A 26,252-nucleotide genomic window follows, 5' to 3' on the forward strand; every position below is an offset into this window, starting at 1 on the left:
TGATATTCTCAGGCTTGATGAGGATACTCCATTTCTCCACGGTTTTCTAGGTTGTTTATCACTATTGGTTTGACTTTGTAGATCTTCAGTGGCTCTGTTAGCCAGCTAGGAGGCACGGAGTAGAGCTTCTTGCGGTAATCGATGTAGGCCTCGTACAGATTGGAATGCCTCTTGTAGGCTTGCTCCGTAACTGTGGTATGAATGGGTTCATTACTCTATCCATCTTTTGTTCAACCACTTGTATGCCTTCTGTTGTTCGGCCATGATGATCTGGCTCTCCAGGGTGTACTGTCATCTTCTTAGTTATGCAGCTGGTCAGGAACTGGTACATCGTTGACAGACGGCTGTTTGGCCTGTATTTCTCTAGACTAGTTGTATCTTTGTCCTTAGCGTTCAGGTACGTCATTTCTTGCCCTCGTGGTAAGAAATGACAATTGGTAGGATCGCTGTCCTCCATACGCCGGTTGAAAAGGCCTCAGTTCGAGTACCGTCGATGACGAGAGGAGTTTTTATGGGCCTTTTTCCCAACTTGGCTGAGTTATTCAATATCAGACGAGAGTAGTATGGTTTTTTCCCGGAAACTCGGGTTTTTCCTCCAAAAAAACGATCTGAGAACACACGTAGTTTACAGACAATATACATGAAACAATATAGCTTCACTCTCTGATAAACCTTAAACCCTACTCCTGTGACATGTGATTTCTTGAGTACGAAAATCTAGTCTTGTCTCTGGGTGGATTATCATCCAGGTGAACTGCTCTTCTAGATGCTTGTGTGTGCAAGGGAGCTTCTTGTACCAGTAGTTGTGAATGTTATCTCTCCCTGAGTTTTATCAGATTCTGGACTTTCTGAGTGATTGTTTTTCTTCCTGCCGAATCTCCTATACGTCCGTGGATTTATTCCCTTCTGTTTCTATCCAGGGGATTCAAATTTTATGTTTTTTCTTCTCTGTTCCTATTTTATCCCAGAACTTTTTTTTTTTTTTTTTTTGGCTGATGCTGCATAAGCTGGCTTTCTTGCATCCTATGCCTCTGCTAATGCTAAATTCGATTGTTTTCTCCTAAGATAGTCCATTTCCGTCTTGTCCGATACTCCTGTAGAAGGCACATTGGTTTTCAGCAAAGACTCTGTTGTTTATTTTCCTCTGGGATCTCTCTTTGTATCGGGTTATTCTTTTTCTGAGTGCGAGGAGATTCTGTTTTTGTGTATCAAAGTATCCTCCTACAATCTGAATTTTGGCCTCCTATTTTCTGTGAATTTTTTCTCTCTTGGGGATGCCCTTCACTTTTATAATCAACTTGTTACTCCTGTTACCCCGTTGATAATGAGTAAATTGGCCTATTTTGACTTAATTTTTCTGTATACTGCTGAGGCTTTTCTTCCCAAGCCAGTAGTTACTATCGTAGTGGTCGTTACAGCAGCTCGGTATACGACTGTGTGGATGGCCTTCAGCATTCCACCGTTGTTGTCGGGGTATTGTGGTATTATTTCCCAATGAAGTGGACTGTGACTTGCCACAGGATTGAATTAGGTCTCTGTTTGGTATGGTCGGGTGTTTCTGGAGTTTATTCCCGCAGATTCTGTTAGGGCCTTCTTCTACTTGTCTTCTATTCTGAATATCGTGATCTTATCTGTTTCCACTTCAGATGCTCTGGGTTGTATTCCTTCGTGCTCTTCTTCATCTGTTTCCATATTCTCCTTATTTTTCTTTCTTTGAATTTGATTGCTCACAACCTTCTGTAATTTTTTTCCACAGTTGCAAGAGTTCTCAAATTTTCTTGACGATAGTCCTTCTGTAGTCTGTTATTTTCTGTTCTGTGACCGAAACATTGGCATAGGTATACGATGCAAAAAAGCAAGCTTATGCAGTTTCAGTCAAAAAAAAACCACTCCCATTTCAGCCCTCCATTCGTTCCAATTGCCCGTCCAGCTCAGCCTTAAATTTATTTAGGCTATTAGCTTCCACAACAAAAGATGGAAGCCTGTTACACCAATCAACTACCGACTAGCTAAAGGCAAATTTCCGCACATCTATTCGACAACTATCTTTCCTTAATTTGAAACTCTGCTCCCTCAGGTTCTTAGTCTGAGCAAGGGGAAGAATCCCATCAGCATTCAACTTGCTCAACCCATTCAAGGCCTCATACACCTCAATCAGATCACCTCGCAGGTGCCTACTCTCCAGGCGCTTCAATGTGCAGAACTTAAGATTTTCTTGGTAAGAGCACCCCTTTGTTCTCTTCGCCAATCTTGTTGCCCTTCTTTGGACTCGTTCTAGCAGCTCTACATCCTTCCTAAAATGAGGTCTCCAGGCCTGTACACAGTACTCTAGGTGTGGCCTGACCATTGCCTTGTATAACGGGATAATCACCACCCTCTCCCTGCCAGCAAAATTCCTATATATCATTGACAAGGCTCCATGACCTGCCCTGGCAGCTCCTCTGCATTGCTCAGCGAACATCATATTTGACTGCACAATTACCCCCAGGTCTTTTTCACTTTCCACTTCCCTGAGCGTAGTACCACACAGTTGGTACGTTTCTCTTCGGTATTGCTACCCATATGCAGTACTTTGAATTTGTCACTGTTTTTAAATCGAGAACTCGTTTTTCCCATTTTAAAACAGCGGGATGGAGGTATAAACTACTTAAGCTAAACGCCCCCCTCCTCGACGACACAAAACAATCAGAAAAGGAAGTTGCCTCCAGGAACATCTGGAAATGATTCCAACCACTTGAAATGTAGTAGTAGTCGTTGTAGTACGGTTTTAGGAGCATCAGCGACTAAGGCAATATTGGTCCGTGTATACCGACTGTAAATTGCATGTGATCTATGATCGATTTTCGGGTATTGTACGAAAAACCGAGTTTCCGGGAGAAAAACCATGCTATCCTCGCCTCAGACCGACTAATTCAGCCACGTTATGAAAACGGGTCGTAAATAACTCACGTCATCGACGGGACTCGAACCCAGATGTTTTCCACCCGTTATGGGGTGGACGGCAATCCTAACAACATGCTACCCATGAGAGCTGATATGTAGTCTTGTCATGTCGTTCTCTAGTTTGGTTTATTCGTGGAACCGTATATAAGATTTTTCATTTGTGGGATGAAACCTCTGACCTTTATTAGTTGAACAATGAAACCTCTCCTGAAAACTAGTTTATGAGAAAAAAATCGTGAAAGATAAAGGAATCATAAATCATAAAAATTATAAAAATCGTTAAAAAAATCAGAAACTATAAAAATTGTTTTCGTTCTGGTAGAAATTTTCACTTATATCACTTATGCCGCAAATACTAGAAGAGAGTCGATACAAATTTCTATCTATACATTAAAAAGTTTTCCTCCTCCTATTGATATTTATTCGACGAAATGGAAGAAGAGGGCGAGGCAATTACGTCACTAGAAATGCAATTAATTATTGACAACTTCCTCCATAACGTTCACCAACCTCGTGCACGTGATGTACTGCCTAACGTTTCATGTTCCATTGTAATGTGTTTTGTATATTAATGAATATTGTATATTTGTAAATACCGTTGTTTTTTATTTTGTAAATATTTATATAATTTGTAAATTAAATATTTTAGTCTTGTTCTTTCGGATGCAACAATATTCCTCATGTATTATGGAACCCGAAGAAAAGTCCTTTTCCTAAGTGACCTATGTAAACGCAGGTAAATAATTACATTGACTGAAGTCCAGTATAGTAAACAGCGGCAACTGTTTACTTCGATGAAAGCCCGAAAGACGGCGATAATTGACAGGTGAAGATAACTCCCTTTTCTGATTGTTTTGTGTCATTGAGGAGAGGGGGAAAGGCTTAGCTTAGGTACGATGTTTATACCTTCATCCCGCTGTTTTAAAATGCGAAAACGAGTTCTCGATTTAAAAATGGCGGCAAATAAGGGGGAAACATCCTAGGCATATCAACCTAGGAGGACAGTGGGCGGGGAAAGCAGTGGCATTTGCCAATCACTGCCTTGTGCCTCTCCGTTTGTCGAAATATCGGAGTCATAACTTGTCAGTCACTGCTTTCCCAATGTTTTGCTTGCCGCCATGTTGGAGGGTGTACACCGTCTGGGAGTTTTCCGTGTTATTTATTCGATCTTGAGAATGCCGCTCGCTACAAATGCACAGATAAATAATTACATACCCCAGGGGTTCTCATTTGGTGAGTATGGGCTTGGGACACCCAGGGTCCTGAGATGGATATCTTCATTTTTATCTTTCTTGCCTTCCTGGTGATTCCCTTCTACTTTTCTCTCTCTCTCAGGGTAATTCAGAATTTTTTTTTTTTTTTTTTTTTGGCTGGTGCAGCATAAGCCTCAGGCTTCCTTGCACCATATGGCTAATAATAATAACAATAATAATAATTGGTCATTTCCTGATTAGATATCGACCAGTGCGCTTCGACAGGGTGTCTAGGTAAAACTAGAAAAGATTTGACTTACTCCGTATACCTGACAATTTTACGTATAAAAGCGGAGGTGGCGAAGTCCCCCCCCCCCCTAGTTAATATTAAGAATACATCAACAGGTTTCAGTTATATTAAAAAATATATATGTATGTGTGTGTATATATATATATATATTTTTTTTTTTGTTGTTGTTTTTTTTTAGGACTATCAGAATTGCTCACTTAATAACTAAGAGAGCAATGATTTTCATTCGTGTTATAAATTTGGTGAATTCCGTTTGTTATTTTTTAAAATTTGCATTTGTGTACTGTCGTTGGCGAAGGTTGCATGGAAAGTGTGGGGGTGCATTTATTTGAGTGTTGTTATTTGTGTTTGATGCAATAATAGGGTTGTGTAGTGTTATTTCAGAAAAACATTGGTATAAATGCAAAACACTTTTTAGTTTTTTTTTTTTTTTTTTTATATATCTCTGCTTCAGAATGTTACCGCTATACTGTGACTTAGAGTTATATGATTTTGACACATGTTTGTATATTAATTGTGCTCGAATTGCAGCTTTGGTGTGTACCAAAGTCAAAACAATTTGTGTAAATGAAACTTTGGATTGCAGTGCTTAAAAATGTCTGGACAACGTCTTTATTACCCTTTATCTTCAGCCGCTGTTAAGATATTAGGCTTTGCACCTGTTTGGTATAGCCAGTTCCTTTTTAAATATTTCGAAACATTTGTGGTAAGTTCTGAATATTTTCAGAAATAAGTGACGCTTCATTTCATATCAAAGCAAGATGAAATATGATCGTATTTTTCTCATAATATACAGGCATCTCCGATTTACTGTGGGGATGTGTCCGGATGAAGGCGGAGTTTATCGAAATGTTTATAAACTATGTACGTTTGTGTTGTAAAGGGAAAATGTGTTCTCGTTGTCAGATATTTTCGTTCACATAATTTACACCTTAAATAAAGTAGGTGAGCTAGATTACTCATTTGTTTACAAATGAGTAGTTTGGGGAGAAGCATTTCAATTAATCACTAAAAACAAAATTTAAACAGATCAGTGCTGGAAAGCTCTAAAAATGCAAATATATATCGCACAATATACTTTAACACATTGTTTATCTATACGGTGTAATAAACGTATTTGTATTGTTTTGGTAATATCAGTCGTACCAAATTAATCATGTTATATAAGTCAAGGGTGGAAGTCTGGGTATGGTGCATTATTAGTCACTATTTGCTTTGCTCATCAGACAACCAACCAGCTTCGATTGGTTCCATTTATTTGTCATTGAAATGTCCATTTAACTCTACATGTATTTTCATGGTGTGGTATCGATCACTGTTTTTTCGAACATTCACATTTAATTGCATTGTTTTTCAGTAGAAAAAAAAGAAGTGCAAAACCAAATGTTTGAATAATCAGTCACCATTGCTTTGCTTGCTGTGAGTACAATGCAGTGATGACCAATATTGCACCAGTAGTCAGTGGCGAAAACTGAATTCCCCTTCACCAGTGTACATTTATGTTTTACAGTGAAATCATGTCAATCACCACTGCTTCTACTGCATTCCCTCCTCCCATTAATATTAAAGTATATACTTTTCATTAGGAAAGAAGGACATTATCATGTGTTGAATTATCACTCACCATAGCTTCACCCTCTATACAAGTAAAGCAGCAGTGAATGATTTATTGAGATAGTAAAATCAACTTCAATGCTCCTTGCAGACATGTCAGGAATCTTATGCTGTTTCACCTTGACACCTCTACCACTGAACAGAATCAGCAAATTGGCAAATGACTCTCTCATTGACTTTTTTGACAACTCCCAATTACTGATGAACTCCATCCGCAAGTTTGCCTCTTCTCTTGAACTTCGAAGTGACTAGCTCTCATCTAATTACTGTAGTTTATTATTATTATTTGTTCTATTATTTTTCTATTGTCTAATTAATTAATTTATTATTTGTTTTACCAGTAACTTCACTTAATGCATACCTCTTTTGTATATATGATTTTAATGTCGTGTGAATCTATATCAATGTTTATCTTACTGTTGGATTTCTTATTATTGTTATCAATTGTGTTCATCGTTCTGCTTTCAGATACACTGTTAACGGTTACCTGTTGTGTATCTTGTTATTAATAAAAATATATCTTTAGTTGTGTGGTAAATTAGCTTTTTATTCTCAGAAGGCCTTGAAAGATAGTACAGATGTCTCAGATTTCAAAACCAAATTATCACAATGGAAACTAACCAAAAAACAAAAGATGAATTGAGCGACAGATGAGGTTTACAGAAAAGTGCAATGCATAATTTATTATTATTATAAGATGTATGGTGCAAAGAAGCCTGGGGCTTATGCTGCACCAGCCAAAAAAAAAAAAAAAAAAAAATTTCCTTGTTACCCTGAGAGAGAGAGAGTCAAAAATAGAAGGGAATCACCAAGAAAGAAAAGAATGATGATATCCAGCTCAGGACCCTGGGTGTGCCAAGCCCATATTCACCCTGGGGTTATATCTACAAAAAAAAAAAAAAAAAAAAAAGTTAACTACAGCCAGTGGTCTGGTGATTCTGCCACTTGATATCGTGCCAGTAACATTTGAAAATTATTTGGATTGGGTCCAGTCTTTATTTTACCAAAATGAATTTTCCATTCATTTTTGTAAAATAAATGCAACTGATAACTGCAGTTATCTTGATCAGTTTATGTAGTAAAACTTGGTTGTGTCTTAATTAATAGTTCATTTTAATGTTTTATGTATTGTTGAATAATTATTTGTATAATAAAGGAAAAATATGATTTCACAGAATAACAAACAGATGAGGAGGGGGGGAGTTGCGATGCAACTCCCCCCAGAAACAAATGCTTATTGGTCACCATTGCTTTGTGCTCATAGCAAGCAAAACAGCAGTCAGTGAGTGATAATTTAAAGATTTGTTTTTGTCTTTCCTCTGCTTTCTTTTCTAACAGAAATACAATATACTTAAATTAATGGCAAAAAAGTGAAGATGGAGCAACAGTGACTAACATGATTTCACTGAAAAACGGTAACATGTAGGGAAGAAAGAAATTCAAAAATGAAACCAGTTGGAAACAGTTTGGGAGGTGGAGTATAATGGCATTCTTTCTCCTCACTATGTAGGTATGCAGAGAGAATGCCATTAAGCAACAGTAACCGAAAAAACATCAGTGCCAAAGTCTGAACAGAGTTTTGTTGCTACTTCTCTTATACAGCTCATTATAGCAACACAGATGATAACTCAGTTTTTGACTAAGGTTGCCGCTTCACTTTGTAGTTCGGTCATCTTCAATGAGAATGGCCATTCCTTTCCCAAACACATTGAAGACTTAGTGAATCTTTTTTGTTGTAAGCTGTTTTACTTGTGAGTGGATGCATTTCCTCTTCTTCCTGAATTTGTTGATCCAGCATCCTCACCATATTCACTTCATTGGAGCTAATTCCACATTCAGTCACTGAATTTCAGGACATTGGCAAGTTCCTGAACACTGTTAATACATTCTAGCCTTGTAGCCCAAGTGATATCTTTTTTTTTTTTTTTTTATGAAAACACCAAACATGAAAGGTATCAAAACCTATAGTACTTAGTACCGTGCATGGGTTGAAGGAGAAGTATGGGGAGAGGGGGATGCCGGAAACTTTGCTCTAGAGACTAAACATGGGTTTCACCACTTCAAGCCTCCAATAAGCTAACCACATTGCTACAATATTGTGTATAGACTTCTTAATATTGTATCCCCCTCTCCAGAACTCCCAAATTGATGAATTCACTGATGGATTTCTTCCTCCAGAACTCCCAAACTGATGGATTCACTGATGGATCCTCCTCCAGAACTGCCATACTGATGGCATTGCTGTCTGTCTCGATGATCACCTGTCATGCAGTCCATCAGAGATAACAGGTTTTGAATGAAGATAACTTGTATGTTGCCATCCAGGTCTTCAGTGTTATTAGGCAAATTATAATAAGATGGCAAGGCATGTTGTCAGAAACAAACAAGGCCCTGTTGCTGAGATTTTGTTCCTTACAGAGCTTGATTAAGGGTGAGAAGAAGCAAGTTTCTATTTAGAATTTAAAAATTTTAAATAAAATCGTATTATGTTGAAATGACAATTCAGAGACTGCCTGTATAATGTATTGTTGAATTGTATTTCATTCTTAATGCATAATTTTTATTTTTTAATAAATTTTTTATTAAAAATTTAATTTATCGAAAAATTATCTAAATTTTTATTTATTAATACTCAATTTATTAACTTTCATAAAATTAAATAAATAATAAAAGAATTCATAAATTTATTTTATTTAGCATAATTTCTTAATACCATAAGTATTAATCATATTTTATTAAGGAAAGCAAGTGGTCACTCAGGCCTGGGTTGCAACCCAAGGTGCCACCAAGGATGCATTAATAGTTTTTTTTTTTTTTTTTTTTTTTTTTTTTCAGATCATTTTCATTTCTTTCATCTCTCTCTCTCTCTCTCTCTCTCTTCCCCCCCCCAAGTGCCACAAAACATTCAAATGACCTTGAAGTGGATTGAACAGCTTTTAATTTCCATTTATATATTTAGCATTACATTTCCCTAAATTCCTGTATATTTGGGGGATAGCATTGCAATCTCATTGGTTTTCATTACACAAAAGTGAAATTAAAAGGTTAATGTGGTTCCCAGTTATTTATTATTGTGATGATTTTGCATTGTCTTATTTTTTTCATTAAAGAAATACAAAGTGTCAGTAAAAGATTTTAAAAAAAAGTCAACCATAAATATAGCTCCAAAAATATCTTGGCTCTCAAGATATTTTTGCCAATGTATATATTGTACTGTTTATATATCTTTTATAGATGTTGTCTGGTCATTAGATTCTGTCAGGTGTATGTTCAGTAGATACCTAGAGGATACTTTTTAACCAAAAACTCATTGGGCAATAAAAGTAAAACATCACACTGGACATAGTGGCCCAAGATGCCACTGCTTATGGAAATGAAAATTATTTATATATGGGCATATGAAATTCTTTTCCTCATTTACGCTCTTGAACAGGTTTCGTAATTTTTTAGATATAACTCTACATATAACCCACAATTAGCAAACAAGGTTATTTGATTATATCCAAATAGTGAGTTATGCATTTTGTTTGTTCACATTAATGTGGTACCATAAATTAGGATAATATTTTTGTTGTCTATTCTTTAAAATTCCTCTGATTTATATGGCTGTTGCAAAGTATAAATGGAAGATTCATATTTCATTTTTTGAATGATGTAAAAAAAAGTAGCTGCTTATGATCTGGAGAAACAGGATCTCATAAACTTAACTGTGATTAAGGAAATTGGCAAACAACAACGTTTTACTGTATACAGTTTTACAACGCCTGGACAAAAAATAATCTGTATAGCCCCTTAAAAATATTAACTAAAATACTTTTAGTTAATATTTTAAGTATTTTGTAAATACTATAAATATGCCAATATTTAAACATTCTTTCATTAATTGCATAAATTGTTTTGAGTTCTTAATATCAGATGAAGTGTGGTGTTACCTGTGCTGCCATTCAGGTTGTTTGATATAAAATCTGATTCTGGTAACATGATATAGTTTTGATTACTAAGTAGTTATCAACTTTATTTGATTGTGAGCAACATTGCCATATCAATTTAGCATTTGTATTTAATTGTACAGCATTAATTGCACATAGCAGTGGTATTTAATTGTACAGCATTAATTGCACATAGCAGTGGTATTTAATTGGATAGCATTAATTACAGTCAAATTGCATGCAGTACATACATCAGATTTCCTACTTCTCACTTGGAAACAAAACATTCAATATTACATTAAATATTAGTGTTTATCTGAAAATATAACCTAATCTGACCTTTTACACAGGTGAGACTAGGTTAGATTTTCACAGGTGCTCTGTAACAGTAGGTGCAGTGATGGCAAACCAGTGGTGTGCATACTATAAGAGGCATACATAAAAAAATTCAGTGGGCACATGTCCACTTGTAAATAGTTTATACCTTAAAAAGTATTTTTATTTAAGATACAGCGCAACCTCAATATATCACACCTCTTCGAACCGCATGTTCAGATATACCATGGGCAAGATTTCCCCTCTTGGAATTATGAAAAAAAAAGTAGTGTATATACTCATATCTACTGTACATCCTACTACTGTGTTCCAAGAGGGGAAATTAACTAAAAATTGGCTGTATATTTGCTTCAATGTATTCAGTTGCAGAGTAATTTTTGTAAACAACAGAGCTTGTCAGAAACTAATTACTGTACACACCCAGTTTCTCCCTTCAGCCAGAGATGCAATAAAAGAGTATATCAGTGGAATACTAATTACAGACAGCTACCTCTGGAGGGAAATATGGCTACCATTCATCAAGTGCATTGCATTAGTTACAAAGTAAATTTTTCTAAACAACAGCACATAACATCCTTTCTTTGACTAGAAATTACACTTAGGATAGCAAAAACTGCGGACTAAGCTAGACAAGAATATACACGAACTGACAAGTGATTTATGGAGAAATCATGTGACTTCACTTTGGCACTATGATAGGCCAGACAGTTAGGTTTTGATTTAGTTTTCTCAAAACACAGTAAATTCTAGGGCATCAGAAATTAATATGCAGCAAAATTAATAAATCAGTTGGACTAAAGTAATGGCCACCAAAAGAAAAAAAAATTATGCAGTTGAAGAAAAGTTAAGAGTGGCAAAACAAAATGCAGTATATTTCACGATTGTGGAATTCCAAAAGGCACGATATGTGATTGGATGAAACAGGAAGAAAAATAGCATTCATTTGTAGACACTGTAAAGATGAAGTAGGCCTCCAAAGAAAGAAAACTAGACTTAGCATTGGCATTAGCATTAGTAGAGGCATATGATGCAAGAAAGCAAGCTTATTCAGCATCAGCCAAAAAAAAAAAAAAAAACACACCACTCCAATTTCACCCCTCCGTTCGTTCGAAATACCTGTCCAGTTGAGCTTTAAATTTGTTTAGGCTATCAACTTCAACAACAAGTGATGGAAGTCGGTTCCACCAACCAACCACCCGCTGGCCAAAGGCAAATTTCCGCACATCTATCTGACATCCGTCCTTTGAATTTATGCCCTCTGAGGTGATTATTCTGAGCAAGATGAAGAATCCCATTGGCATTGAGCATGCTCAAACCATTCAAAGCCTTATACACCTCTATCAGATCACCTCGCCGGTGCCTAGTCTCCAGACTCTGTAATTTGCAAAACTTAAGCCTTTCTTCATAAGAGCAACCCTTTGTTCCATTCACTAATCTTTGCCCTTCTCTGTACCCATTCCAGCAGCTCTACATCCTTCTTGAAATGAGGCCTCCAGACCTGTATACAGTACTCAAAATGTGGCCTAACCATTGCCTTATACAAGGGAATAATCACCTCCTTATCCCTGCTAGAAAAATTCCTGTATATCATTGACAAGACACCATGAGCTACTCTTGCAGCTCGTCTGCACTGCTCAGAGAACTTCATATCTGCCTGCACAATTACCCCCAGGTCCTTTTCATTCTCCACCACTGTCAGTGTAGTACCGCAGAGTTGATACGTTGCTCTGGGGTTACTGTTTCCCATATGTAGTACTTTACATTTGTCAATGTTAAACTTCATTTGCCACCTCTCAGCCCATCTGTTCAACCTTTCCAGATCCTGTGGCCTAACCATTGCCTTATACAAGGGAATAATCACCTCCTTATCCCTGCTAGAAAAATTCCTGTATATCATTGACAAGACACCATGAGCTACCCTTGCAGCTCGTCTGCACTGCTCAGAGAACTTCATATCTGCCTGCACAATTACCCCCAGGTCCTTTTCATTCTCCACCACTGTCAGTGTAGTACCGCAGAGTTGATACGTTGCTCTGGGGTTACTGTTTCCCATATGTAGTACTTTACATTTGTCAATGTTAAACTTCATTTGCCACCTCTCAGCCCATCTGTTCAACCTTTCCAGATCCTGTTGCAGCAGCATAGCGTCAGTAGTGGCCTTAACAACCTTGCCAACCTTTGTATCATCTGCGAACTTGGACATTAAACTTGATATCCCATCATCAATATCATTCATAAACACCGAAAACAACAACGGACCCAACACTGAACCCTGAGGAACTCCACTAATAACATTAGTCCACGTTGAGCAGTGTCCATTGATTACCACTCTCTGTCTTCTGCCACTCAACCATCCCCTTATCCATAGCAGCAATTTGCCTCCAATGCCACACTGCTCCAATTTGTGCAGCAGTCTTCCATGTGCAACAGTATCAAAAGCCTTTCTAAGATCCAAATATATAATATCAAAGTTATTCCCTGCATCCAGTTCTTTTGTGACTACATCATAGTATCCAATCAAATTGGTCAGGCAAGACCTGCCCTTAACAAAACCATGCTGCGTCTGAGCTATAACTGAATTCTTGTCTAGATGATCCTGCAGTGCTTCTTTAACCAGTGCCTCCATTAATTTACCTGGAACAGAAGTTAAACTAACAGGTCTATAATTACTTGTGTCAGCCTTTGATCCTCCTTTGTGAATTGGGGTTACATTTGCACATCTCCAGTCTATGGGTACCTCCCCTAAGTCCAAAGAAGCTCTCATAATTATGGCTAGGGGTTTGCTTACTTCCTTTGCTGCCTCCTTTAATATAACTGGATAGATCCCATCCACCCCAGGTGCCTTTTTTATGTTTATCCTCAACAATCTCTCCTCCACTTTCCTCTCAGTTATTACAAAATCATCCAGCTCACTGCCAATGTTTACTTTACCTACATCATTCTCCTTCCTGAATAACTCCTCATGCGTGAATGTAGATGCAAAATACTCGTTTAGATTGTTAGCCACCTGAGGTGGATCCTCAACTGTTGAACCATCAATATCCAGTGGACCAATCTGATTCATCCCTTTCCTTCTTGAGTTTAAATATGTAAAGAACTCTTTTCTGTTTTTCTTTGCATCCTTTGCCAAGAATTTTCCGTAGTCTGCCTTTGCCTGCCTAATCTCCTTTGTGACTTGGTTACAGACCAACTTATATCTATCATAGGCTTCCATGTCACCCATTAATTTGTATGTATCCCATGCATTTTTCTTCTCTGCCACATGTCTCATTAGTTCATCTAACAACCATTTAGGCCTAAACCTTGAACAATATTTCTTAGTTGGTATGTAAAGCCTGGTAGCCTCCAAAATTAGTTCCTTGAATGCTTCCCATTTTGAGTTTGCTGTTGGTAACATCGTCAGTTGGTCCCACTGCATAGAATTTAAATACTATCTCAGACCATCATAGTCGCTTTTACGAAAACAAAAACCCTTCCCTTTACCTCTGATGGTAGTTACCTCCTTGAGTAAATCCCACTTCAACACACTGTGATCACTGCCACCTAGTGGTTCATTTATCTGCAGATTCTTAATACATGAAGAATCACTACTGATAATCAGATCAAGAGTATTGCTCCCTCTTGTTGCCTCACGAACATGCTGATGTAGAAAACAATCATCCAATAAATCCACAAAAGCCTTGCTAGTGTGCGAGTGACCAACCCACAAATTCCGGTCAGTATCTGGGAAATTAAAATCCCCCATTATAAGACTCTCTCATTTACTGGCCCACTCTATTTCCCTGTACAATATCTTATTATACTCATCAGAGTCATTAGGCCTATAGCACACTCCTACTCTCAATTTTGATTTCCCTATGCTTATGTCACACCAAACTGACTCGACACTGCCCTGTCCATCGATGTCGACTGGCTTCACTTCCTTGGACTTTGTGTTTCTTAACTAATAGCATAACCCCTCCTCCCCTCCTGTCCTGTCTATCCTTTCTATACACATTGTATTCCCCAAATTCCAGTTCCGCATTACTTATATCTGTGTGACACCACATCTCTGATATCCCAACAATATCTGCCTTTGATGTTTTGAGCAATACCTCAAATTCATCAAATTTATTTACCAAACTCCTAGCATTGGTATACACGCAGGTATACATGCACCTGTTTTTATTCTTAGCTACCCTAACACAACCCATGTGTTTACTTGTACCGCAATGACTCCCAGCAGTCTCTGAAATATCCTGCCTCTTGTTTTTCAGGCTTCTGCTCATTTCAATAGATGCAGTGCAAGAATCACTTCCACCTCTGCCAGTGGCTACTGTTAATCTATTAGTCCTTGTATCTCCCCCCAACTAGCAGTTTTCCGACCCACCTAACACTGCCTCGGCAGCATCAGCAAAAATTCTTGCACCCTTTCTATTTAAGTGTATCCCATCCCTGTAGAAGCAATCTCTCCTGTTAACAAGTACAGTCCAGGCTGAAAAAATTTACCCCTTGAGCCTTGCACAATCCCTCCAGGGCTGAATTGATCGACAAGGCTCTCATCATATACTCCCTCCTATCGTGTCTGGGCAGAATTGCAGACACTTTCAAATTCAACCCTAATTCACGGCTTTTTTTCAACAGTGACCTGTACTTGCTAAGTAATTCCGCCGGTCTCCTACTCTTAATATCATTAGTGCCAACATGTACAACTATATCACCTTTTGTGCCCTTAAAAGATGATATCCGCTCTACGTCATCAACCTTTGCCCCAGGCAGACATACCCTGGTCCTATTCCACCTATCCTTTTTACAAAGCATGTTCCCCCGTTTCCCTGACAATAGAGTCACCAACAACTACTAGTTCCTGTGGGACCAGCGCATTCTGCCTAGGGGGCTGCCTCTGTGTTGCCTGATGACCAAGTGCAAGCTCTGGCGTTGATGTGGGCAGCTGAGAGCTTGATGGGCCCCTCAATTTATTTCCTTCGAGGGCATCCACCATGTCCTTCAAGCTCTCATAAAGGCCCATAACAACGCTGTGTTGTCACCTGATTTCCTTGCACTCCTTACATCGTGCACACACAAAGACATCCCCCTTGGCAGTATCATGTCCCGTACCCGACTGCTCCGCAAACATCAAGCAAACAGTGCATTTTAAAAGACTGTGATTCAGAGGGCAACTGCCCCCCTCAGTTCTCCCCTGAACCACAGCACTCCCATTAGCTTGAGCCTTTTGCTTTGCTGCTCTGGTCAGAGTCATGATTCCGATTTAATTCAATAAAATTTCAAAACAAAAATTAAATCCTTAAGTTATATCCCAAAACAGTTATGTTTTATATATATATATATATATATATATATATATTTTTTTTTTTTTTCGGTATCTAGTGTTTTCTACGAGTTCCCTTTATACAACTTCCGTATCACGTGTACCACTATAGTTATGTATTAATTATTTGTTACGATTAAGTCGTTATATATATATAGAGTTAAAAATACAATTTAATTGACAATAAAGTTTATCAAGATTAATAGATTTACTGATTAATCGACAATATTATATTATGCACTATACTACACTAAGCTTATGCTATCGTGTAAAAATGGCGGGAATTCTCGAACGGTACTTCTACGGACTCGTAAGTATTGATTAGCTTCCAAATCTCGCTATCTCAATTTAGAATAAACTAAGGATCCTGACTAGGTCTATAATCTACTTATAGAAGATAATTTGATATAACAATTGGTTAATAAATCGACTAAATTTGGTTAAAAAAAAAGACCTCTCGTTCAATTTGTAACACGTGGATTTGATACCATTACCGATACTAAGTAATACCTACAAAATCTCTGTCTAAGTTAAACTTTAAACTAAGTATCGTAACTAGGAATATAAAGCTACTCTAGAAAATAAGTTAATATGACAATTTAAGCTAATAAATCAGAAAATAAATCTGGAAAAACTTCTCTATTCCAAGAGCTTCAAGGAGCTACGCCCGCACAGGCTAACCTCGCACCCAGACTTTGTGAAGACAGTGATGTGGACCAATGCTAATACAAATGGTTTCTACAGAAGCATAGTGAAAGAGTACTGATAAATGGGGTAATTTTGAAAACACAGGCACTTAAATTTTGTAAGGTACTTGGTGGAGATGACAATACCTTTAAAGCGTCTGATGGGTGGCTTTGGAGATGAAGGCTCATCATGAAATATCCCAGGTTAGTCTTGTAGGCGAACCTGCATTTGGTGACATGACAACAACAGAGGTGTTTTCTGAATTTCTGCATGATGTGATTTAAGGTGGTGAAGTCACAGATGAACGTGCTTAAAACATTGAAGTCTCTGATGCTTTAAGCATGTCAATATGAAATGTCTAGCTGTGATTTATAAAAATTAAGAAAAGACTCTGTTACTATTGGATCACTGCCCAATTCATCTTTCAAAGTCCTGAAATTGAATGGTAGTAAGATCAGAGTTATGTTTCTGCCAGGAAACACAACTGTACTAATTCATCCCATGAATCAGAGCATTATTTGAGCATTCAAAGTCTGTTATTGTGGCAAACTCCTTGCTGGTGTTGTGACTTAAATTCAAGTTCTAGAATTTCTGAAAACTATTAACACTGAAACACATTGCATATAGTATTGGATTAATGGTGGAGAAAGTAAGCTTACCAGCAATTGAAAACTGCTGGAAAAATTGTATTTGAAAAGATGTCACTAACAATAACTTTGAATTAGCAGCATTTTCAAAACAAGACGCAAAGGCTGCATGTAACGTACTTTACAGCAGTCTGAGAAAATGGCCTGGCTGTTTGGATTGGGGTGGAAGTGGAAGCTTCCAATTGAGAAAGAAATAGCAGCCTCTGTTAACAGAGAAAAGACAATCGACAAACTAAAGGCCAGTGACATAGGGGGATAATGTGGATGACTCATACATTGGTGTGCAAAACTTAAGGACCAACACTATTTCTAGTGCACATGCAAAAATTTGAATCGTGATGAGAGGGCTCACATAAACAGGTAAAAGCAGCAGTTTGGCAGTTATGGGCAAATTACCGAATGGGTGAACATGATTGTTACAGACGTTCAATTGGTTTCATACAGTGATACAGACAACATCTGGATGACTTTACCCAGGGTCGAATAATTGGGAAGCTCAAGGAAGGTCGAAATGTGAGGAGTGTGGCTGCAGGTCGTCCACAAAAAACAATGGCCAATGACGACCGCTATGTACTCCTATAGGCCAAGAGGAACCGACACCAGACTGGGATCCATTGCAAACCAGCTGCACAGGATGCAGGATATTGCGATTTACTGTGGCCAGGTGACTCCACAAAGGTGGACTGTTTGCCTGACAGCCAGTATGCTGTGTCCCTTTAACACCTGCCCATCGAAGACACTATTTACAGTGGTGCATTGAACACAAGGACTGGACAGCAGCACAATGTGATAAGGTACTCTTTATCGCATTGCAAGATGAGAGTAGATTCAGTCTCAGCAGCGATTCTGAACGTCAGCTAATCTGATGAGAGGTTGGCACACGGTATCACCTCGCAAACATCACTGAAAGGCATCGATATGGCGGTTAAGGTGTTCTCGTCTGGGGAGGCGTCTTGGATGGACATACACAACTCCAGATACTGGAAGGCGGTACTGTAACCAGTGCACGCTATTGTACTGAGGTAATCCTTCCCACGTGCATCTGTTCCGAGGTGCCATTGTCCCCGAGTTCGTGTTTATGGATGATAACGCCACACCCCATTGCACTGCAGCTGTTGATATACTTTTGGAAAGTGAGGACATTGTTCGTATGGATTGGCCTGCCCATTTCACCGATCTAAATCCCATCGAACACATATGGGACGCTCTGGGGAGACTCCTAGTGGCACATTCACACCCATACCCACCAGAAAATGTTCACCAGCTGAAGATTGCATTGACAGAGGAATGGACGATGTTACCGCAAGAACTTATCAACAACATTGTTCTAAGTATGGACAAGTGGTGCTGTTTGTTTGTTATTTGGTTTTCAGGAGCATTAGCAACTAAGGCCATATTGCTCCGAGGATATGCAGTGGTCATTCCCTGACCTTTCCGCATCCTCCGTATTTGGTGGGCACGGGCTCAAACCCCGGTCTAATCAAGAAGCATGTGCTATGCACTGCTGCTCATGCCCATCTGGCTACCGAGGTGTCACAGGTGGTGCAAAGCCTGCATCAACATTAGGGGTGGCCGTATCTCCTGTTGAGGACCACCTCTTCCTTTTGTTTCATCTTTGGCAGTGATGCATCTGTATCATGGCAGCCAGTGCTATGTTGCAATTTTTGAATGAAGTCCCCCTGTACCGTTTTGTTTCCATTGTTGTGTCGGTGTTGTTTCCTTCATTATTTCTGTACCTCACGAGGTTCCTTTGGTATACTTTTCCCATATCCAGGCCACTCCTATGAGAAGCTACAGGTGAAAACCGGACTGGTCCTTAAGTTTTACACACCAATGTATAAGGAAAAACACCAGAAATTAACAAAGTGCTTGAAAACATTAATGAGGTGATGATGTGGTTAGAACATCAGAGTGATAGTGAACATTTTCATTTATTGCATCTGACTGCTATTATGAATTATGTACTGAAAAAACACCGTGATCAGTTCTGGCAAAATAAATTATCTGACTATTTCAGAACAGATGGATAAAATGGAAGTGCATAACAGCATTGTGTATTAGTAGAATATAAATGGAATGATGTAAACTTTTATTCTTTGTCCTTTAGTCTGTATCTGATAAAGCATTAGTAAATAAAGTATGGTATTTATATACTAATTAAAATGTATTATGTTTAAAAAAAATTTTGCATTTATATCATTACTCGATGTTAACCTGGCAGTAGCATCACATTGCCTGATAGGTCCTACAGGAAAATATTTAATCCTCATACTCACTGGTTGGGTATTAGTAGTTGTTTCTGTTTGTATCTTCTTGGTATCTTTAGACTTGTATGTGCTGTTTTTTTTTCTCCATTTATGTGGGTGGACCAATATTTTTGAGGGGGGTCAATAAGGCTATGCAGTATTGTTTGTTACTTCACTGTGTATGACCAAGTACAATTTGTCATGTAGTGAAACACTATTTTTCACAATGGCATGTTTTTCACAGTCCAGACTCACATGTGTGGGCATTATCACAGAAAATAAAAGAAATTCCAGTAGAGTTTATTGCTATAAACATTAAATCAGCTAACCCTAGTGTATTATGCGTTCCAATAAGGGTTTACAATAGTATCCTGAGTTACTAAGAAAAGGCCAGAATATTATCTTGATATGTAGTGTGCATCATGGCAATAAAATTTAATGCTTTGACAGGAGGGGAAGCCAAAAATTGTTGTATTTAAAATTCTGTGAAACGGAAGATGGAGAGACGGACATAGTTGGATGAATTGTGTGTTATGTATGATATTAGCTGTGATACTATATGCTGGCACATGGTGATTTCTTTCTAACGTACTGAATTTAGCAGACATCAGTTTGCAATTGGCAATTTTTAATAACAATACACATGCATGTAGTAATATGCAAAGAAGGCTATTCATGAGAAAAACAAAAATGGTCACAACAAAAAGTGGAAGCACCATATTGCATATTTTCTGTTTCAGTCATGTAGAATTTTCATGTACTGAATGTTACAAGAACTTTGCGAAAAAAAAAAAAAAAAAAAAAGGTTTAAATGATTTCATATATGCAGCATTCATTCATCATTCTACTCCTCCGTTTGGCATGGGTTGAGTCCCTGTTTAGATATCGACCTCCATTGTTGTCAGTCTCTTGAATCTTGATAGGGAACATTTTCATTTATTTGTAGCTCTGAAAGCCTGTGTTTTCCTTTAGGCATTGGAGCCATTCTCTTTTGGGTCTTCCTGGTTGGTCTCTTATCTCCAATTCTTCTTGTCAGTACTACATTAGGCGGCGCCTCCGTAGCCAGGTGGGAAGGAGCAGCAGTGTGTAGCACACGCTTCTTGATTAGACCGGGGTTCGAGCCCGTCACCACCAAATACGGAGGATGCGGAAAGGTCAGGGAATGACCACCGCATATCCCGGAGCAATATGGCCTTAGTTGCTAATGCTCCTAAAAACCAAATAACAAACAACAACAAACTACATTAGGCAGCCTGTGTTGTTTCATTCAGTTCACATGTCCAAACCACCAAAGTTGTTTTTTGTAGATCTGCTCTCTATTATTCTGCCTTCAAAATTTAATCTTTTCTTACTTGTTTATTAGTTTTACATTCTCTCCAATTTTTTTTATTGATTTTCCTTAGACATCTCATTTCAAATGCCAGTATTCATTACATAACAGAATACACAGGCAGAATAGATAGAAATATTTCTTTTTATTTTGTTTCCACTGAAATACATTAATTTCAGGATTTATTCATAAAAATACTTGTTTAATTTGTTATGTTGGAGTAATGCTGAAGTTTTGTGCAATTAATGGCAAATACAAGTACTGCATATGGTTAGCAGTAACCCCAGAGAAATATGCCAGCTGCGTAGTACTACACTCAAGGTAGTGGAGAATAAAAAAAGACCTGGGGTAATTGTGCAGTCAAACATGAAGTTCTCTGAGCAGTGCAGACAGGCAGTCAGGGCAGCTCATGGGGATTTGTCAGTGATATATATAGGAATTGTGCTAGCAGGGATAAGAAGGAGATTATCCCATTGTAAGGCAGTAGTCAGGCCACTCCTTGAGTACTGCATACAGATCTGGTCTCATTTTAGAAAGCATGTAGAGCTGCTGGAATGAGTACACAGAAGGGTAACAAGATTGGTGAGGGGAACAAAAGGTGCTCTTACCAAGAAAGAATTCAGTTCTATAAATTGCAACGTCTGGAGACTAGGCACCTGTAAGGTGATCTGATTGAGGTGTTTGAGAAAGCTCAGTGCTGATGTGTTCTTCCTCTTAATCAGATTACGCACTTGATGGGGCTTAAATTCAGGAAAGACGGTTGCTGAATAGATGTGCAGAAATTTACCTTTAGCCAGTGAGTGGTTGGTCACTGGAACAAACTTGCAATTGTCATTGAACGTTGATAGTGTTAGTTAGTTATTTGGTTTTTAGGAGCATTAGTAACTAAGGCCATATTGCTCTGGGATATGTGGTGGTCATTCCCTGACCTTTCTGCATCCTCCGTATTTGGTGGTGACGGGCTCGAACCCCAGTCTAATCAAGAAGCGTGTGCTACGCACTGCTGCTCCTTCCCACCTGGCTACGGAGGTGCCCCGTTAATAGCGTAAATGAATTCAAAAAATAACTAGATAAACTCTTGAAGAGAATCAGCAAGGGAAATGGGAAGTGTTTTTTTTTTTTTTTTTTTTTTTTTGCTGATGCTATATGAGCTTGCTTTCTTGCATATATGCCACTACTGATGCTAATGCCCCTACAAACTTAAATCTGTCAAATTAATTGTTTCATGTTTCTGTTATCAACATTCTGGAAATTTACGTGTAATTCATAAACTTTTTTTTTTCTCATTAAAACTAATGAGCAGTTTTAGTGGCCAAAAAACAGTATAATACTACTATGTAACTAGCATTAATTTTATCACCATGATGTGACATTTGAAAAAATTTCAATTATTATTAAAAAAAATTAAGAAATAGCATTAGCATTAGTAGAGGCATTTGATGCAAGAAAGCAAGCTTATGCAGCATCAGCCAAAAAAAAAAAAATTTTAAAAAATTAAAAAAAAAAATAATAAATAAATAAAAAATAACCACTTCCACTTCATCCCTCTGTTCGTTCGAAATACCTGTCCAGCTGAGCCTTAAACTTATTTAGGCTATCAACTTCCACGACAAGGGATGGAAGTCTGTTCCACCAACCAACCACCCGCTGGCTAAAGGCAAATATCCTCACATCTATCCTACATCTGTCTTTCCTCAATTTGAATTTATGCCCTCTCAGGTGATTTTTCTGAGCAAGAGGAAGAATCCCATCAGCATTGAGCATGCTCAAACCATTCACGGCTTTATACACCTCAATCAGATCACCTTGCCGGTGCCTAGTCTCCAGACACTGTAATTTGCAAAACTTAAGCCTTTCTTCGTAAGAGCACCCCTTTGTTCCATTCACCAATCTTGTTGCCCTTCTCTGTACTCGTTCCAGCATCCCTACATCCTTCTTGAAATGAGGCCTCCAGATCTGTATAAAATTAATCATTGCAATCAATCGGTAAAAGGTCAGCCAACCACATTTCAAAAAACCAAATATTTAAAATATTCAAGTCTGGAGCCTGCCAAGCCACACAATATCACTCGTGTCAATTATACTACTCCAGGTTAAGCTTTTTAGTCTGTCAAAATAACTGGTTAATTGAGTTGGCCAGTCCTTTTTATCTTGATCCTGATGTTGGTTCATGACATGATGCATTAAAAGTAGATTTGCAGGGTTCCCATTCACCTGGAAGGAAACTCAAGGAATTTGAAAATTAGACTCCCCAACATTATTTTTACCTCCACTAAAATGTCAAAGTTTCGTGCCACAATTTCTGCATATGAGATGTGACAATAAAGTTCCTGGACTGGTACATAAAAAGAAACAATGGGAAGTAGCTCAAAAATGATTTTATTTTTATTAAAGTAATTGTCGCCTGATTGAATGCACTTATAACACCATTCTAAAAGTTTCTGGAAAGAGTCAGCAAAGGAGTCCAAAGAGATGATGATCAGTTCATCGGTTACGTTTTTATGTTCTCATAAATCCTGAAATCTCTTTCCTTTGAGAGGAGTTTTCACCCTGGGAAAAGGGAAGTCTACTGCGAGCCAGATTGGAAGAGAAGGGCAGATAGTTGATCTGTACAGTGCCATGTTTTCTCATAAATGTCTTCTCAAGTTTAGAATGGGTGGTTGCATTGTTGTGCAACAAGAACCAGCTGCCTTTATCTCAAAATTGTGGCCACACCCTGGAAATGCATTTCAATAGTCTTTGAAGCACCTGTACACAAAATGCAGTATAATATACTGACTTGCTCAGCATGCATCAATATGTCCACTTTTCATTGGATATTATTCTCAAACTGAATAAACCTGTCTAGTAATAGGCATACAGTGTAAGGAAGCCACAGGCAAATCTCCAGTTGACCTTTGAATTTATTCAGACTGTCAGCCTCAACTACCTATGAAGGCAACCTGTTCCTGCAATCAACGACTCTCTGGCTAAAAGAAAACTTCCCACAGTCTAGTCTCAACCTCTTTCTCTATAGTTTGAATTTATGCCCACGAGTTCTGGAATTCTCTATAACAGTGAAAATGCCACTGTTCATTTTTTCATTTTACCAAACCCTCTGAGCCTTATAAACCTCAATCAGGCAACATATGAAGTGCCTGGTTGTTGCCAAGCTCTGTAGCCCACATATTCAGAGGGTTTCTTCAGGTGGTTGCCCTTTTGCTGATCTCACCATTCAAGTTGCTCGTATTTGCACCCTTTCAAGAAGCTCAATCATCATTTTTTCAAATGAGGTCTCCATTCTTGAACCCATTTGTCCAAATGTGGTCTTACAAAATGTGGCTTTATCCAGTGGAACCTCCATATCTCTACAGGATAATTAGCATTATCATTAGCATTAGTAGACGCATATGATGCAAGAAAGCAAGCTTATGCAGCATCAGCCAGAAAAAAAAAAAAAAAAACTTCCACTTCACCCCTCCGTTCGAAATATCTGTCCAGCTGAGCCTTAAATTTATTTAGGCTATCAACTTCCACAACAAGGGATGGAAGTCTGTTACACCAACCAACTACCCGCTGGCTAAAGGCAAATTTCCACACATCTATCCTACATCTGTCTTTCCTCAATTTGAATTTATGCCCTCTCAGGTGATTATTCTGAGCAAGTGGCAGAATCCTATCAGCATTGAGCGTGCTCAAACCATTCAAGGCTTTATACATCTGTCAGATGACCTTGCTGGTGCCTAGTCTCCAGACACTGTAATTTGCAAAACTTAAGCCTTTCTTCCTAAGAGCAACCCTTTGTTCCATTCACTAACCTTGTTGCCCTTCTCTGTACTTGTTCCAGCAGCTCTACATCCTTCTTGAAATGAGACCTCCAGACCTGTATACAGTACTCAAGGTGTGGCCTGACCATTGCCTTATACAAGGGAATAATCACCTCCTTATCCCTGCTAGAAAAAGTCTTGTATATCATTGATAAGACACCATGAGCTACTCTTGCAGCCCATCTGCACTGCTCAGAGAACTTCATATCTGCCTGCACAATTACCCCCAGGTCCTTTTCATTCTCTACCACTGTCAGTGTAGTACCACAGAGTTGATACATTGCTCTGGGGTTGCTGTTTTCCATATGTAGTACTTTACATTTGTCAATGTTAAACTTCATTTGCCACCTCTCACCCCATCTGCTCAACCTTTCCAGATCCTGTTGCAGCAACAGCATAGCGTCAGTAGTGTCCTTAAAAACCCTGCCAGCTTTTGTATCGTCTGCAAACTTGGACATTAAGCTTGATCATCATCAATATCATTTATAAATACAGAAAACAATAATGGACCCAATACTGAACCCTGAGGGACTCCACTAATAACATTAGTCCATGATGAGCAGTGTCCATTGATTACCACTCTCTGTCTTCTCCCCCTCAACCACCCCTTTATCCATAGCCACAATTTGCCTCCAATGCCACACTGCTCCAATTTGTGCAGCAGTCCTCCATGTGGAACAGTATCAAAGGCTTTTCTAAGATCCAAATATATGATATCAAAGTTATTCTTTGCATCCAGTTCCTTTGTGACTACATCATAGTATCCAATCAAATTAGTCAGACAAGACTTCCACTTAACAAACCCATGCTGTGTCCGAGCTATAACTGAAGTCTTGTCTAGATGACCCTGTTTTTGTATGAGATTTTTTTCTGTGACATTATAATGATGGGTTTGCCACTTGGATTCAGATCTGTTGGGAGGCAAGAATTCTTAGAGGCTTCTGTAGTTGAGAGTGTCATTAGCTGATCTCAGATGGAGCAAATAAGGTTTTCCACTGGAGGTATTTTAGGTTCATTGCTCCAAACATTATGCAAATTTGTCTTGAACACACATTTTTTAATTTCATAATATTGATTAAAAAACCATTATGAATGTTTCATATTGTTGTCATAAATGTTATTAGCATTAGCAGAGGCATATGATGCAAGAAAGCAAGCTTATGCAGCATCAGTCAAAAAAAAACCAAAAAAAAAAAACCGCTCCCATTTCACCCCTCTGTTCATTCCAAATACCTCTCGAGCTCAGCCTTAAATTTATTTAGGCCATCAACTTCCACAACAAAGGATGGAAATCTGTTCCACCAACCAACTACCCGCTGGCTAAAGGCAAACTTTTGCACATCTATCCTACATATGTCTTTTCTCAATTTGAATTTATGTCCTCTCAAATGATTATTCTGAGCAAGAGGAAGAATCCCATCAGCACTGAGCATGCCCAAACCATTCAAAGCTTTATATACCTCAATCAGATCACGTCGCAGGTGCCTAGTCTCCTGTCTCCTGCTTATTCTGTCCACATACTGTTTATGTTGCACCTGCTACTGGTGTTATACTAATAGCATTAGTATTTAGGCAAGCCACTCAAGATAATACATTTTTGCCCTTTGTGCATGCAGCAATTCTTTCCTTTCCTCAGTTTTTGCCTGGTGTGTCCTGAATTTTGCCTGGCTAAGTCAATAGTGGAAGTTAGAGTGGAAGCAGAGGGTGCTAAGAATCTCTGGGTACGACCAGGCTGCCATGCACGGAAACTGAACTTGGCCTGTTATAACGTAAGAACACTCATCGGTGAAGACAGAATATTAGAGCTGGAAAAGGAATTAGAAAATGTGAATTGGAATATCATCGGTTTGGCTGAAACAAGAAGAAGAAATGAATCACTCATAAGTTTATCAAGTGGAAATCT

At 38.4% G+C, this 26,252-nt stretch overlaps 1 protein-coding gene across 2 annotated transcripts in view; it reads left to right on the forward strand.

Moving 5' to 3' along the window:
• Nucleotides 1-4,765: 4,765 nt before the first annotated feature.
• Nucleotides 4,766-26,252, forward strand: part of LOC150078423 (uncharacterized) — an 80,060-nt gene continuing 58,573 nt past the window's right edge. The window contains exon 1 of one of the 2 annotated variants that reach the window (XM_090384995.1): nt 4,766-4,840. The gene's annotated coding sequence lies outside the window, so the exon portion shown is untranslated. Of the gene's footprint in view, nt 4,841-4,970; nt 5,153-26,252 lie in introns of those variants that run through there. The other variant, XM_090384996.1, reaches the window with a different exon arrangement.

The sequence above is a fragment of the Mastigoproctus giganteus genome, chromosome 11 (genome assembly GCF_048544385.1).
Source record: "Mastigoproctus giganteus isolate SK-2022 chromosome 11, ASM4854438v1, whole genome shotgun sequence".
Taxonomy (NCBI): Eukaryota; Metazoa; Arthropoda; class Arachnida; order Uropygi; family Thelyphonidae; genus Mastigoproctus; species Mastigoproctus giganteus.